The following is a 4,304-nucleotide window of genomic DNA, read 5'->3' as shown; positions in this document are numbered from 1 at the left end:
CTTTTTATAGTGATGGGGTAGCAAAAAGTCAGATAGTCGTTTCTAAAGATGGTGTCATAGTAATGTTGAATGGTCTTAAAGATGGCAAAGCTCCGGGGCCAGATGGCTTGACAAAAAACGATCTTAGTATTGATATAAATAATACCGCTGAAATTTTAACACTAATTTTTCAATACTCTTTGGATACTGGAGTTTTGCCAGACATCTGGAAAACTGCAAATATTGTACCAATTTTTAAAAAAGGGAACAAAGAGCTCCCTGGAAATTTTAGACCGGTGTCTTTGACATGTATATCATGCAAACTTTTAGAGCATATTATTCTTAGCAATATAAGCCCAATACTTGAAGAGTTTTTAAGCCCTGACCAACATGGGTTCAGGAGAGGACTCTCCTGTGCTACTCAGCTTGTTTCTACAACAAATGAAATAATGGCGGCTGTTGATAATGAAACATCAGTACATGCAGCAGTCTTGGATTTTTCCAAGGCTTTTGATAAAGTCTCCTATGGTCTGTTAATTGACAAATTGCTTCGTACTACAATTGACAAGTCAATAATCAAATGGATAGAAAATTTTTTGTTTGATCGATTTCAGAGAGTGGTTATCCAAGGAAGTAACTCAAGCTTTTTGGCAGTTACATCCGGAGTCCCCCAGGGTTCTGTTTTGGGCCCCTCACTGTTTTTAGTTTATGTTAATGATATTGGAAGTTCTCTTCAACATTCTTCTATAAGCCTTTTTGCTGATGATGCTCTCTTATACTGTCCAATTACAACGCCTAGTGATACGCTTTTATTTCAGCAAGATCTTTTATCTCTTGAGCGATGGGCTAACACATGGAAAATGGAGTTTAATGTTAAAAAATGCCAGGTAGTTTTGTTTGGCTGGAAGCCACCAATCAACCAAGTTAATTTATCGTATACCCTTTATGGCGTACACTTGGAGATTGTGGAATCTTTTAAATACTTGGGAGTGAATGTCTCTAATGACTTTAAATGGGACATACACATAGATGACATTACCTCTAGAGCATATCAAAGGTTAGGGATGTTGAGGAGAGTATTACACGGAGCACCCAGAAACGTCAAAAAAATTGCATATCTTAGTCTGTGCAGGCCCGTTTTGGAATTCGCTTGTGAGGTATGGGATCCATACCTCATAAAACATGAAACACAACTGGAAAATGTCCAGAGGCGCGCTGTGCGTTTTATTGCGGATCTTAAAGGGGTGGAAAGCGTAACTATGGCCAGAGACAAATTAGGGTTGGAATTGCTTAAGAACAGACGGAAGTCGGCTCGAATGGTTTTACTTATAAAAATTCTCTCCAGCGGTGTGCATGAGTCTTTAGTCAATAATTTTAACAATATACACAATGACACACACTCACATCATACCAGATCGGTATCCAATGACGTACCTAGGGCTGTTCCAGCCAGCAAAACATTTTATCATAACAGTTTTTTACCGAGAACTTCTCGCGACCTACGAGGAAATTTTTAACGCACTTTTTATAGTCACGTTTTTACTTCGAATATTACTTGACTTTTATTGAAAACATTTGAACTAAATCTAGATATGTACATGATGGCCCTTTTTTCCTCGGGGATCGAGGTCTTAGGGTTCGATTGACCAAGACCAAGAAGATATACTGCAAACACCCCCTAGTAAAAATCATCAAAACTTTATGTAAATACTGTACATATTACAAATTAGTAACCAAATAGTGTGGTAACCTGGGTAACTATAGTTACCTGCAGTAACTTTAGCGTATTTAGTTTGTTCATTGGTTATGATCTGCATTAAAATGTAACGCTATAATGTGCAGTACATTCCATAAAGAGTTCTTACCTTCAAGACAGATGTACGTATAGCATATACTGTACTTTAAATTCACCTTAAATAAGTTCAGCTTACTAAACACACACAGATAAAGCTAAGTTTTCATACATATTTTTAATTATTTTATTGAGTTTCAACTTTTTATCTCTAAAATTTTGTCACCTATTAGTTTCTGGCTTCCTTTTTACTATAATTTTAGTTGACTTCATTAAAACCTTTTGCAACGTAATTTGGCAAGAAAGCCCGAACGATGCTGTTTTCGTACGGAAATGGCTTTTTGTTAGCCTGGGCATGGCTCTCGTGGGGGATTGGGAGAGAGAGCCTGGGACGCATAGCGAAAAAAAAGGTAAGATAACTTCTGCAAAACTAGCGACATATGTTACATATGACGCTCAGACTGATACTAATGGAAGCGTGTCGTAATTTCAGATCTCACGATGTATTAGATGTGGCGCGTTTAAAAACCTATTGTCATGGTCACGTGATTTAATCTAGTAAAGGCTTTATGTCAGAGCCATCGAGTGTTACACTCGATGGCTCTGCTTTATGTTTTTGATAGGCTGGGTGGTTACGTAGTACCCCGTTTGATAATAAAACGATAAAAACCATAGGTTACTATTCTCTTGCGTTTTCACGTTAGCAGTTTCATTTCATATACTGATAAAAAAATGGAGCGATTCAAACTTACTATCAAAGCTAGGCATAGTCACACTGAGATCAGAACAGTTTCAAGCTTCACAACATATTATCGCAGGTTTTGACCAATTTATAGTTTTTCCTACTGGCCTCGCAAAGAGTATTTGCTTTCAGATGGCACCGTTTTGCAGTAGTAGGTCCGAGTTGTTCATAATAACTTTCACGAGTAATCATAATACTCGCGAGTAAAATAAAACTAAAATTACTTTTTACTAGATAAACTTATTTTACTAGCAGCTTGCAATTCATTTTTTTGTTTTATTGCTATACGTTTGCTATGTTTGTATAGCTTTTGTGATTTTTTTTATTTAATTGATTTAATTTTTTATTATACTTACATGTAAATCAAAACATAATCAATTAAATATATGAAATAATATAACTCCTGTGATTGATTTATTATGCAACCAACATTTCATACTTACTAACCAGCGTTTGTTTGCTGCCAATTCAGATTAAAAATAATACATAATACTCGCGTAGATCATAAATAAGACCGTCACATGCTACTCCTTCGGAAATAATGATTGTGATAATAGCGACCGCAGAAGTCGACTTTTAGAGTTGTCTTTCCCGCGTGTTGCTATGTGTCCCAGGCTCTCTCTCCCAATCCCCACGAGAGCCATGCCCAGGCTAGATTTTTGTTAGCAGATTAAGGGAAGTTATCTAATCTCTTTTTGTTATCTGAGACTCTCTGTTCAGAGAGATCGCAACTCCTACTTTGCAAATTGTTTTGACGGGAAATATTATGTACCACTTTTCACACAATGAATGTGGAACTATGAGAAATTGGTCATCATATCCTTTTCAGGCATTTTGAGAAAGTTTTCGCCAAACAGAATAACGGCATCTGTGTTATTTCCACGTATATAATAAACATGCCGACTGCCAAATTTGAGCTTGAGCAAAAATTTTGTTGAATTCGTATGGTGAAATAAGATTTGTATGGCAAGGTGAAAAAAGCATCAAGTTCCACTTCGTGATGTGAAGAATTGTATAACAGGGTAATCGTATTCTGAGGATGCATTGTAATGTATTTATTAATAATAAATTAGTAATATATCATTTTAATAAGATAAATCACTAGTAAAATCAGTTTATTAATGTAAGACTCAGGATATCACTGTAAATTGAACCAGGAGCCTCAGACATGACTATATTACTTCAAAAACCTCCAAATAAGGGTTTTAAAGTATGTAGAGCAGATCATTGTCTTGAGCTGTCATCTGGCATAGTTTATAGGTTACAGCAGCTCAATTCCGCACACTAAACATATGAGATGCTTTCGCAGCAACATGTAGACTGTTAACCTTCAAAGGCATTTCGCATAAAGTCGGACATCTGACATCTTTACTTATTTTTGCTATCTTGTCAAAAAGGTCATCGGCATAACACTTGCTCATTTTAACCGAGTGAACTTCTTGGAATTAATTGCTCTCATTGGTATCTAAATTTGAAGGAAGATTTCTATTGATGAAGAAGCTGTCTTCTAATTGATTAGTAGATTAGAACTAATTAGCCAGTTAGAACGATTAGGCTAACTGATATGCTAGCGTTGTGGAGAAAGAATGCGAGCTGAGACCGAATAATCAAGGTTGAAACTGTTGGCAGCTTTACTGATGTTTATCAAAGCTATTTAAAGGTCATAAAGCCATCATCAAGTATCACTTAATCACGTTACGCTTGACGAACATTTTCCAGTCAGCCAAGAGATCCGTTGATCTTATCTCCCACAAACTAAACAGTGAATATCTAATCTCACCAAATTCATTC

The sequence above is a fragment of the Watersipora subatra genome, chromosome 7 (genome assembly GCF_963576615.1).
Source record: "Watersipora subatra chromosome 7, tzWatSuba1.1, whole genome shotgun sequence".
NCBI classification, from domain to species: Eukaryota; Metazoa; Bryozoa; class Gymnolaemata; order Cheilostomatida; family Watersiporidae; genus Watersipora; species Watersipora subatra.
Note: the sequence above shows the minus strand (reverse complement) of the source record.